General features: G+C 38.4%; 1 pseudogene; it reads right to left on the minus strand.

Moving 5' to 3' along the window:
* Positions 1-1383: 1383 nt before the first annotated feature.
* LOC103249941 lies at positions 1384-10166 on the minus strand (annotated as a pseudogene).
* Positions 10167-13194: the final 3028 nt, after the last annotated feature.

Raw genomic sequence — 13194 nt, forward strand, 5'->3', positions numbered from 1 at the left:
ACACTAGATTGAATGTTTTAGCTCCAGCTCTTGAATAGGGGGAACAAGCATAAAAATATAACTATAAATCAAAATAGAAAGTATAATATTAGAGATACTGAAGAAATAGTTTGTAAATCCAGAGAAGTGAGAAATAGAAAAAACTTCATAGCAAAGGTTACATCTGAGTTGAGGCTTGAAATGCTGCTTAGAAATTAGGTAAAAGGATAAAGTCTAGGACTATTGAGGGTAAAGACCGAGTATTGAACAAACATCTTGATTAATAAAATACACCAAGTTTTATAGCCTGAAAAAAAGGTAAGTACTATACTACGAAGGTCCTTTAAAGACTGTTAAAGTGCTTGGTATTTGTCATATAATGAATGCTAAAAGAACATTACTGCAATCCCAGTTCAGAAATTATCAAACATTCTATTTTAGACATATTCTGCTGACTGCATTGAAGATGAACTGGAGGATGCTAAGTCTGAAGATGAAAAATCAATTTAGACATGAGTGCAGTTGTCTAGTAGAGAGATAATAAGAGTCCAATTAGGTTGATGGCCGCTCATTTGGAATGATGCAAGTGGACTAGATAATTAATCAAAAAGTGAAATTAACAGGAAATATTGATACACAAATGTGTTAAATTTGAAGAGCAAGGAAGAACAAGGAGTTAAAGATTAACCTAGGTTTCTAACTTGGGTTGACAAGTAGCAATTACATGAAGAAAGACCAAAGAGGAAGAAGGACATGAGTTTAGGTTCAGACTTTTTGAGTCAGAGGTTTTAGATGGGATAGAGCTAAAAATAGATTCTAAGATTAGTGCTTTTTCCCCCTGAAGAACAGCCTTGAAAATAGTCATTTGGCCATTATTAAGGTTCAATCAAGATTTTTAGTGAATAAGAAAGAGTTTCTTTGTCGTTTCTGATTTTTATATATTCCTATAGGAGCAGACAGATTAATAAAATTCTGTGGGTGGTTAAATTCTTGGCACTTCTGTACAAGACTGAGAGAGTTCATTGGATGTGACTCATCAGCCAAGTTACAAAGTTGATCTATAATAGGAGCTGTCTGTATCTGTGAAAGAAAGATTGTAGAGAAAAAACAGCATTGTGTCAGTATGTATGTTCATTTTTTTTCTGATTTATTTTTCTACCTTTATTTATAAAGAACGCAACTCATCTTGACACAGACTCAAACACTCACACGTTCCAAGGAGGAGCCCATTAAAAACAGCAACAGAAAAGGGAGTACAGCGGGATCATATTTAACATCAGTCTGTGTACCCCAGACTCAGGGATCCCTGGGAACATTTTCTTAGATATTAAATCTCACCTCAAAGACAGGAAAAGAGACCTTGACCTGGAGGGCCCACCCACACAGAGTCTGAAAGCACCACACTCAAGCTTCGGCATCATCAAACTGTCCCATTTCAAAGACCATCTTGGAATAATGGGGTATCAGTGGAGGTGGATGGTGCCAACGGGGTTCATAGATCATGTCTCCTTGTGGGGCACAGCACACCCAGGGTCTGACCTCTTGAGAAATGCTCTCCTGGATGTTGTTAGCATCATATGGATTCCCTTGATCTGCTTTCAACTCCAAGTCCCAGTCCTCATGAGAAAGATCACCAGTCTGTTCCTTGGACAATCTGTCCCTTCTGACAGCTGCCAGGTATGCACCTCTCCATCAGAATCCTCATCATCCACAGTATGGGTGCCCTCACCACTGGTGGGACTGTCATTAGGGATGCTCTGCGCTCCACTGGTTAGTCGATCTATGGCCTTCTTAGTTTCTGTATCCTGACCAGCGTGGTCAGCTGAGGCAAAGCCAGCCTCCAGGCCATGGGGCGCTTCCCTCGCACTTGGCAGTGATGGGCCCCGAGGTGGCTCCTCAGCCACCAGCGCCTGGGCCCCAGTGGCCTGAGGCCCTGGATGCTGCCCAGTATGTATGCTCTTTAGCTAGAAGACTCTTTGTGTCCTACGACCTAATCCTGTCAGAGAATAAGAATACTTTTCTACAGCAAACAAATTGCATCATGAGTTCACTCTTTGGTGCAGAAGAGCTTAATTTTCATAAGGCGATTCTAGATAAGCAGACTACAACCCAAGGACAGTCTATATTCCAGACAGATATATAGGATTTTGCCTATAGAGAAAAGAGAGAGACAGTTGGTGCAGATCTCATGATGGAAAAACATCAGAAAAAAAGCAAAATAAAATATGATACATGTCTAAGCCTAATACTTCCCATGCAATTACTGTCTAACATATCCAAAATATCTATAGAAAAATATAGAATACAACTTCAGATGGAATGCTTTGTGAATTTTAGAGACAAGATGTGTTTTTGCAAGGTGTGGTGCTTTGAAACAAAATGGATTTACATATAAAAATATTAGCATTGGGATGTGATTCTAGAATGTAGAAAATAAAATATTTTCTAAATAAAAACCTATTTGTTTTAAATCTGTGCCACATTAATTAAATAGGTTTAGATAATATAAAACATGCCCTGGGTTGGTCTAGAGAGAGGTGATTTAAGTTATTTTTGCCCCACCAAAAACCAAGGAAGCAACTTAGGTGTCATTCTAGTTCACTGTTGACCAGAATTTGTTCATGGAAGACTGCTAACTAAGAAAAAAGTCCAGAGTCTAGATCTTTCCCAAGGGTAATATTCAGTCAACAGATATGAATAATGGCATTGGCCGTTCTTATTTATGGCTTTAGTGAACAGTCTACAGTATGCATATACTGCATTTCTTTGTAGGTGGCTGCCAAGAAGAAACTTACAGTGCATTGCACTGATACTGTACACAAGCAATTTTTTAGAGTTTCTAGCTGTACCTTTGGTACTAACAAAACTAATTGTCACAGGGTTTTGTTGTTGTCTTTTGATTGATTGTTATTGTTTTATTTTATGATTTTATTTACTTGTAATTTTTGGTAAGGTTGAAATGCCTTTTTCTCAAAATGGTAGAATTACCTGGAAGAACACAACATATCGCCATTTCTGACGGGAGATGAAAGTTAAGTACTAATTTATGGCCTACCCGTTCATTTAATCTAGTGATTTGTTTGTTTGTTTGTTTTTCTAATAAAGAAGTAGTGTTTTCCTGGTACCTAATGAATAGTCACTAAACCTCCACATTTTTTTGCTTCCACAATACAATCAGCTACTGAATTGGTGACTTTCCTAAAACAGACGTACTAATTTCAGTCCACATAGGCAGCACTTTTTTTTCATCACTTTCTTTTAAACAGAACTAGGTTTGGTGAATTTTAAAATAAAAAATGTTTTATGTATATAAGCTTTATTCTTAGCATTTCTTTTTCTCACTCTGTTTCTGGTTGTCTTTTTTATCAGAATTTGTCTGTATACAAAGATTCATCCTAGATCTTGGCCAGTCCAGTAATACTGTGGTAATATACTGTTAAATGCTACACATTTTTTCACTGTAAGATATTGATCACTCATATTTGGTGGTAAGAAAAGAGAGTTTACTATGGGTAAGTGGTATCTATTCATTAAATTTAAATAAGTTGCAATTAAAAAAGTAAAACTACAGGTCAATTTATGAAATGGCATTGTTGGAGAACTTTTTCTGATGACAACAAACTATGGTATTTAGGAACAAAACATGATATTAAGTAAATGATTATTTCTAATAAATAATGACTTTTATATATGTTATCAAACAGGGAGCCATATAAAAATTAATATTGTTGACAATGTTGACTTTTTTACAGGGAACACACTTGTTTTTTGTTTTCTTTTTACCTCTTCTAACTGAATTTTTCTTGAAACTTGAGTTTAAAAATCTAATAGCTTCTGTTCCCTTCCTTTCCCGTACAATTGTATCTATCTTTCAAGTGTATGAAAAGAGTTAATGATGTAAAATCATATATTTTGAGTAAAAAATAAAATTATTTTATAACTCCGAATAAATTAATACTGAATTGAGAAAGAAAAATACATTTTGCATAAATTTTATTTGATATTCCTCAGGAAGACAAACAGTAACCCATTCACTCTCTCCAATTCTTAAACACCACCCCCCCATACACACACACAAACACAGGTAAGTGCACACGGGCAAGCATGCACACGCAAGCATGTACATGCAGCACGTGTGCACGTGTACACATACAGTGCACACCATAACATCACAACTGCATGAGACCTTAGGCTTGAGGAGAGAAAGGAAAAGCGTCAGGAAGGGAACATTTTTCAAACATTTGCCTCTGGAACTTGAGTATTAAAAGGATGATTAGAAAATAAATATACTGCCGGGCTCGGTGGCTCAGTCTGTAATCCTGCGCCTTTGGGAGGCTGAGGTGAGTGGATTGCCTGAGCCCGCGGGTTTGAGACCCGCCTGGGCAGTGAGACCTCATCTCTACAATAAATAATAATAAAAAAAAAATTAGCCGGACGTGGTAGCGGGTGCCTGTAGTTCCAGCTACTTGGAAGGCTGAGGCGGAGGGATTGCCGGAGCCCAGCAGGTCGAGGCTGCGGTGGCCGGGAGCGGCCACTGCACTCCAGTCTGGGCGACAGAGCGAGATTCCAACTCAAAAAAAAAAAAAAGAAAAAGAAAATAAATGTACTGACAAAGATGCTGGAAAATTTGAATCAAAGAAGAAAGGTATAAGAAAACAGCGTATTAAAATTTGGGGTCTAGGAGTAATGGTCAACAGCGCCCCAATGGTCTGATTTGCTCAAACCATGAAAATCAGTACTGTGATGATGTGAAAATTCAACTAAATTTAGATTCATTTGTATCTTACACTGGAAAAGAGCAGAGAAGACATTTTCTCTGAATTAGAAAATTGAATTGAAAAACTAAAAAGGAAAAAGAAAAAGAAATAGGCTGTGTTTCCAACAAAAGATTTGTTTTCTTTGGGATACTCAATTAAAATCTTACTTCTCATGTTAACAAATATTCCTCAAACAGAGACCCCAGAACTCTCCTGCTCCAGGCAAGTAACCGAGGTTTAAACCCGACAACAAATAGAGCAATGTACCAGACTTGAAAGAAGGTGGCAACTGATGTAAAGAAGACAAAGAAATTCTTAGAAAAGGTATGCTCTGCCCTTTAAACAGAGGAGATAAACCTGGGTTGGAATTCTAGAATCACCTTTTGTCTTACAGATAAGATAAAAGGCATGGAGGAGTTTCAACCACTTCCCAGTAGAAAATTAGGGGAATTCCAGGTTTGCCTAGGGATTTCCAAATTCCACCCAAACAAAGCATCTATAATTCCATCGCCTATTCCTTTCTATATGTGTCCCATTCTATCTTGGCATGGGTTCCTCTCTTTTTAAGGCACAATTATTTTTCCTTTATCGTGTGTACTTAATGCACCAAGTAAGAGGACTTTAGCAAAAGGGAAACAGAAAGAATGATTTCAGGCCTTGAAATTTTTTTTTTTTTGAGTTGGGGTCTCACTCTGTCTGCCAGACTGGAGTGCAATGGCCGCTCCCGGCCACTGCAGCCTCGACCTGCTGGGCTCCAGCGATCCTTCCGCCTCAGCCTTCCGAGTAGCCGGAATTACAGGCATGCGCTACCACGCCCGGCTGATTTTTTGATTTATTGTAGAAATGAGGCCTCGCTGCCCAGGCGAGTCTCGAACCCGCGGCCTCAGGTGATCCACTCACCTCAACCTCCCAAAGGCGCAGGATTACAGGCTGAGCCACCGAGCCCGGCAGGCCTTGAATTTTTAGCCACTCCAACACAGGTCTTATTGGGCAAATTTTGTACATCATAGTAGTTCTTTTCTGCCCTAGAGTAGTTTTAAGGAAGCAAATCTAGCCAATAAACTCTTGGTGTGTACCTTGGTCTTCTGTGGTAATTACCAAAATTAAGAGTTTAGCTATTTACTCACTTTCCTTCCTCCTGGGAAATATCAGGGTTAGGAATAGGCTTATAAGAAGGTTCTTGTTCCAGGAATCTCTCTTGTTTCTGATAAGAAGGAATGAAAATTTTTCCCCTTACTTATTCATTCTATCTCCCCCACAACTCACAGAAACCATTGATCTTTCTACGATCTCTATACTTTTACCTTTTCCAGAATGTCATATAGCAGGAAACCTATAGTATTGCCATTTTAGACTGGTTTCTTTCATGTAGTAGTACGCATTTAAGTTTCCTGCATGCCTTTTGTGATTTGATATCTCATTTCTTTTCTTTTCTTTTTTTTTTTTTTTGAGTTGGAGTCTCACTCTGTTGGCCAGACTGGAGTGCAGTGGCCGCTCCCGGCCACCGCAGCCTCTCCCTGCTGGGCTCCAACGATCCTTCCGCTCAGCCTTTCAAGTAGCTGGAACTACAGGCACGTGTGACCACGCCTGACTAATTTTTTGATTTATTGTAGAGATGAGGTCTCGCCAAGTTGCCCAGGCGGGTCTCGAACCTGCGGGCTCAGGCAATCCACTCACCTCAGCCTCCCAAAGCACGGGATTACAGGCTGAGCCACCGAGCCCGGTTTCATTTCTTTTTAGTGCTGAATAATATGCCACTGTCTGGATGTATCACAGTTTATTTTTTCATTCACCTTATTTGTTGCATATTTTGGTGATTATGAATAAAACTACTATAAGCACCCATGTGCAGGTGTCTGTAAGGCTCGTTTGGTTTTTATCCACTTTTAAAAATTAGATTGTCTTCTTTTGTACTCACTTTTACCCAGAAAGAAATTTAACCTGAGCAGAAAGCTTTTCTTTCTATTTAATCTTAGTAAGACAAACAGTGATTGTGAAAAATAAATTTTAATAAACTTTTAAGAAATTTATATAAAATATAATCAGTATTTCTAATTATAAATGACAAATTAATGATAAAAGCTTGACACATAAGTAATATACTTACACACCTAGGATCTTTTCAGTACCAGAATCCTTCCAGACTTCTGGTGAAATGTGATAAATCTTCTTTTCAAATTATATAGCCTAAAGTATAGTTTTTGTTTACTAGACTTTGTAGACTTTATATGGAATTTTAAAAATGCAAAGACTCACACTCTTATCCGAAAAAAAAAATGATTGTTGCATCATGAGAATCAACCAAATAAAATAGAGATAGGCCTTAGCATGAGAGCAGGTTTCTGGAGGACCCCTGCTATACCTGTTGTTAAGCCCTTATGTGCTGGTTTGTTGGTATATTATTTACCTATTTCTGTGTATGTAATACTGTATATTATTGTGATATAAGTGTGTAATAAATGTTTCTACATAAGAGATGATCTGAAAACCTAGAGACTTAAAATAATAACCATCTATTTTGCTTGTAAATCTAAGGGTAGGATTTTGGACTAGACTCAACTGGTTCTCCTGATCTTAGCTGGGCTGACTCCTATGATTTTGGTCAGCTGCCAATTCAGTCTAGTCTGAGGTGGCCTCTTTGGGATGGTTCATCTCTACTCCACTTGGTTTCTCATATTCCACCAGGGTATCTTAGGCTTGTTCTTATGTCTCTAGAGATTGTTTCTGAGAGAAATGGTAGATGTGCACAAAGCTTGTTTAGGCCTAAGATTATCATTGACATAACATCATTTATACTACATTTTATTTATAGTCATGTCCCAAGTTCAGCTCAAATTCAAGGGGTAAAAAAAGACAACCTGCAGCTTGTCAGGAAGAGCCAAAAATCATATTGCAAAGGCGTATGGAGATAGAGGATGAAGTGATACGATAACTTTTACAAACTATAGTGGAGAATCTGATGAGGGGAGGGCCCAGGAGAGGATCTAGGTCAGCTGAGTTTCTGGGAGGGCATTAGGGCAACTAGAGGAAGCAATTATTATCAAATCTCTATGGAAGTATTTTGATATTTTAACATACAATGTAGTCATATGAGTAGGCATAGGTCATAAACACAAGCCCTGGAGATAACATTGCAATTTTATGTTCTAAAACATAGAGAGACAGATACCACATGATCTCACTTATACATGGAACCTAAAAAAATTGAACTTCAAGAAACAGAAACAGAGAGTAGAATGGCGGTTCCCAGAGTCTGGGATGGTGGGGGAAGGGAGAGTGTTGGAGTGATATTGATCAAAAGGTATACAATTTCAGTTAACAAGAGAAATGAGTTTAAGAGATCTATTGTAAAACATGGTGACAATGGTTAATAATAATTAACCATACTGTATTGTATACATACATTGTCTACTTGAAAATTGCTAAAAGAGTAGGTTTTAAGTGCTCTCACAATGAATAAATATGTGAGGTAATGCAAGTTAATAAGCTTAATTTAGCCATTCTAAAATATACAGAGTTTAAAACATCATGCTGTACACAAGTATATACAATTTTTCTCAATTAAAAAAATAAATAATTTTTTAAAAGCATGGTAACATAACTACCCACATTATTTCTACTTTCTTGATTACTCACAGAGATATGTTAACAATTGATCCAGTGATGCCTAAATTAGCTAATCTCAGCAATGGAGCCTAGGAGGGAATGACCAATCTTTTTATAGCTAATATTATATTACTCCAGAAAGAAATATTGAATATAATTTCTATAATCTTCCTGCAACTGCAAACATAAAGCAGGGATATGAACTCTACAATATGATCACCTTAGTTTACTTATTAATTCATGAGGATATAAACCTTTATACCCAACTCATAATTCTGTTTCCTTTAAGCAACACAAAGTCATCTTTTCTCAGATCAAAAAAAAAATTTATTTAGTCTTATAATCTTATAACTGTTTTGGAGTTTTGATTCCAGAATATGCTTCTCCCAGTAAGTAATATAATCACAGGATCCTTTCAGACTCTTGCTGAAATGTCACCAGTCTTCCTTCCATACTCTATAGCCTAAAGTATAATTTCTTTTCTTTTTTTGAGTTAGAGTCTCACTCTGTTGCCCAGACTGGAGTGGAGTGGCCGCTCCCGGCCACCACAACCTCGACCTGCCGGGCTCCGGCGATCCTTCTGCCTCAGCCTTCCGAGTAGCCGGGAATTACAGGCGCTCGCTACCACGCCCGGCTGATTTTTGATTTATTGTAGAGATGAAGTCTCGCCAAGTTGCCCAGGCAGGTCTCAAACCCACGGGCTCAGGCAATTCACTCACTTCAGTCTCCCAAGGTGCGGGATTACAGGCTGAGCCACCGAGCCCTGCTTAAAGTATAATTTCTACCTACTGGACCTTGTAAACTCAATATAGAATTTTTTTAATGTAAAGGCAACTTCACCTCCACAGCTCACATTTTGTGAGGTTTTCTGTCAGTCACAATGCTAGATCTTTATGTAAACTTAGAGATAGTTGGGCTGGAATATGTTAATAATTATTTAGTAACAGAGGCCAATCAACAGGTTCCCCCACCAACCAAGGAGTCATAATTTATTCATAGTTTATAAAACCTTGAAAATGAATCAATCATAACTTTCTCATCTTTGAGTCTTACTTTCTCCTTGTCTTTACTCATAATTTCCCACTTAGACAATGCTATACATATGGTAGTACCTAAACAGTAATTGACAGACTGTTTACATCTACGATAATGATCAATGCAGAAAGTTGGCCCACCTGTACAATCAAGCACTATTATTAGATTCACTTTGCTCACAGCTGGTCCTTAATTGAAAATCGTCAGTCAAAAGTGTCATATGGGATACATTGCTAAGACTGAGGGCCAAGGGGTGTTTGTGTACTTTGAATTACATTAGACTGAAATCAAGTTCAGGGACAAGAAGCAGAATCCAAAATATATTTATAATAGTTTTAAACAAATTAGGGTGCTGGCAACATGTGTGTGCACACACACGTGCACACTCATTTGCCTATATATATCTCATTTGCCTATATATATAGCAAAAACAATGAAAAACATGGCCTACCATGTGAACATTGCAAAAGGGTCTCACTGGTCAGCTGTATGTCCTGCGGTAAGTACAGGAAGATTAGTGAAAATGTTACAGGGTAATTGTAACTTTTGACCTCCCTAGAGGTTGTAGTGAAGCCACGATTGCATGATGCGCTAACCATTTTTCTCAGAGGAAAGGTGCAGGGTCAGCCAGGCTGTCATGGAAAAGAATTAAATAGACCACCTGCACTGACCCACTCCCATGGTGGCCTTACCTGCTGAGATGTGACTGGGTAGGAAAAGTCCTTGGAAGTGTGCTGTTCTGTGTTCAAAAGGCTGAGATTCCCATAAGTCAAGGACTCTGAATGACATGTCTAGTCCCTTAAATTTTTATTTAAGGGACTAGACATGTCCCTTAAATAAAAGGGACATGTTTAAATTTTTATTGAGTCAAAGTCTCACTCTGTCACGCAGGCTGGAGTGCAGTGGCACATTGCTCATGGCCACCACAGCCTTGGCCTGCTGGGCTGAGACAATTCTTCCGCCTTATCCTTCCAGGTAGCTGGGACCACAGGCATGTGCCACCATACCTGGCAATTTTTTTTTTTTTTTTTTTTTTTTAGCTTTTATTGTAGAGACGAGGTCTTGCCATGTTGCTCAGGCTGGTCTCGAACCCCTGAGTTCAGGCAATCCTCTTGCCTCTGCCTCCCAAAGTGCTGGGATTACAAGCTTGAGCCACCACGCCTGGCCCCTTAAATTTTGAAAAGTGGAACTAGCAACTGGGATATTCTGCTCACATTAAGAATTCCTTGTTTTAGTCACAGGACTTTATAATTATAATAAAGGAACTTGAAGTAGAGGGAGTAGATATTGGTTATCATGATGTTGCCACAAAAATTTTGGTGAAAATTAGCTTAGTCCCTATTATTCAAATGAAGGCACACTTATTGAGTGCCTATTTTATGTTTTATATTTTATTTTAAGATTGTGCTAGTGTTTTCACATGAATTATCTTGTTTAACATTGACTATAGTCTAAGGAAGTTGGTACTATTGTCTCAATCTTTATATAAGAGAAGATAAAGCTCAAGGTGGGACAAAGTAACTTGTTTTGACCATATATGAGAAGTAACAGAGTGAAGATATCACCCTCGTCTCTTTTATTGATATCCACTCACTGTCCACTACCTCTCTTACTGTTTGCAGCAGGACAGTCCAAAACAGGGATGTGTGGCTCTGAATTTTCCCACCCCCCAAATGTTTCTCTATTATATTTTCCACTTACCAAAACCAAGTCTTAAAAAAATCATAAAAGCAATGGAACTTTCATTCCTTGTTGATGAGAATGCAAAATGGTGCAGCCACTTTGGAAGATAGTTTGGTGGTTCCTTACAATACAGAACACACCCTTACCATTTATCCAAATGAGTTGAAAACGTATACCACACAAAAAAACTGCATTTGGATCTTGATAGCAGCTTTATTTATAGTTGCCAAAATGTGGAAGCAACCAAAATGTCCTTTAATAGGTTAATAGGTAAACTGTAGCAATTCAGAAAATGAAACATTATTCAGCAACAAAAAGAGATGAATTATCAAGTCACACAATATATGGAGGAATCTTAAATGACTCTTGCTAGGTGAAAGCAGCCAATCTGAAAAGGTTGCACACTGTACAATTCTAACCATATGATATTCTGGGAAGAAACAAAACTGTAGAGATGGTTAAAAGATCACTGATTGCCTGAGATTTGGAGTGTGTGAGTGTGTGTGTGTGTGTGTGTGTGTGTGTGTGTGCGTGTGTGCGTGTGTGTGTTTGGAGAAGACATAAACAAGGAGACCACAGGGAATTTGGGGCAGTGAAACTATTCTCTATAATACTGTAATGATGGATAGATAACATTACACACTCAAACCCATGGAATGTACAACACCAAGAATGAACCCTAGCGTCCGGGCTCGGTGTCTCAGCCTGTAATCCCAGCACTTTGGGAGGCCAAGGCAAGTGGATTGCCTGAACCCACGGGTTCGAGACTCGCCTGGGAACTTGGCAAGACTTCATCTCTACAATAAATCAAAAATTAACCGGGCGTGATAGCACGCGCCTGTAGTTCCAGCTACTTGGAAGGCTGAGGCGGAAGGATCGCTGGAACCCAGCAGGTCGAGGCTGCAGTGGCTGGGAGCGTGCCACTGACCTCCAGTCTGGGCGACAGAGTGAGACTCCAACTCAAAAAAAAGAAAAAAGAGTGAACCCTATCATAAACTATGGACTTCACTTTATAATAATGTTTCAATATTGGCTTTTGAATGCAACAAATGGACCTCACTAATGCAAAATCAATAATATGGGAAACTAGGATGATAGATGTGGTAAGTTTGGGTGGAGTGCATGGAAACTCTATAATTTTACACTCAATTCTTCATAAATCTAAGTCTGCTCAAAAAAAGTTTAGGGACTAAAAAAACTTAAGTATTTCTTAAAGGCCTCTGTGTCAGAATCTGTTGTTGATGCCAGAGAATCCTGATTATGTCACTGTGCCCAAGGACTTAGCTTATAATTGACAAGATAATATATACCCATAGAACTGTTAAGTAACAACACAGGGGTTCCCATAGCTAAGTAAGTGCACAGATGAACAGAATAGATATAAAATACTGTAACCTCTCAGAGAAGAAAAAATTCAGTATGGTGTTATAAAGGTGAATTTGATTATCTACTTAACACTGACTTTAGAAGGAAGGGTTTTTAAGAATATACCTGGTTGTAGATGGCGATAGTGGAGACAAAGAATGATCCCTGTAAGTGAGGAGAAAACCCCAACAGAGGATCTTCATAGAACCTGAGGCAGAGAGGGATTTCAAGAGAACTGAAGCTCTAAATATCTAGTTTCCTGGAGGTTATGGTATTTTTGGAAATGGGTATTTTCCCAATCACATGTTTCTGAACCCCACTGACTCTTTCTGATGCTGCTTTTCTCATTCTAGCTTATTTCTAGGTAGAGTCTTCAGATGAAGAAAATAAAAGCCAAAACCTTAATAGTTATTGCTTATAGGATTATCAGACTTATATTCCAACACAAGTGTTGCATGTTGGAGATAAGGGTGAGTGGTCTGAAGGAAGTTCTGTTTGTATTGCATGCCAGTTGTGCCTCTCAGAATAACTCACTTCCATGAAAAGCCAGAAGCTGTAGTCTAAATGGAGAGAAAGAGAAAGAGAGTCTGAATACACACCTGAGTGAGACTCTAAGGTGAACTGCTTATCTGCTCTCTCCAACAAAAAGTAATCACAAACAGGTTCTTTTTAATATGTACTAGTCTAGACGAGGTTTTGCAATGTTGCAGGCTCTTAATTGCAGTAATAACTGCCTGAGAGCAATTAAGAAGACACCACCAAACATTTC

Source organism: Carlito syrichta, unplaced genomic scaffold (assembly GCF_000164805.1).
Source record: "Carlito syrichta isolate Samal-C Ts95f unplaced genomic scaffold, Tarsius_syrichta-2.0.1 Scaffold124581, whole genome shotgun sequence".
Taxonomy (NCBI): Eukaryota; Metazoa; Chordata; class Mammalia; order Primates; family Tarsiidae; genus Carlito; species Carlito syrichta.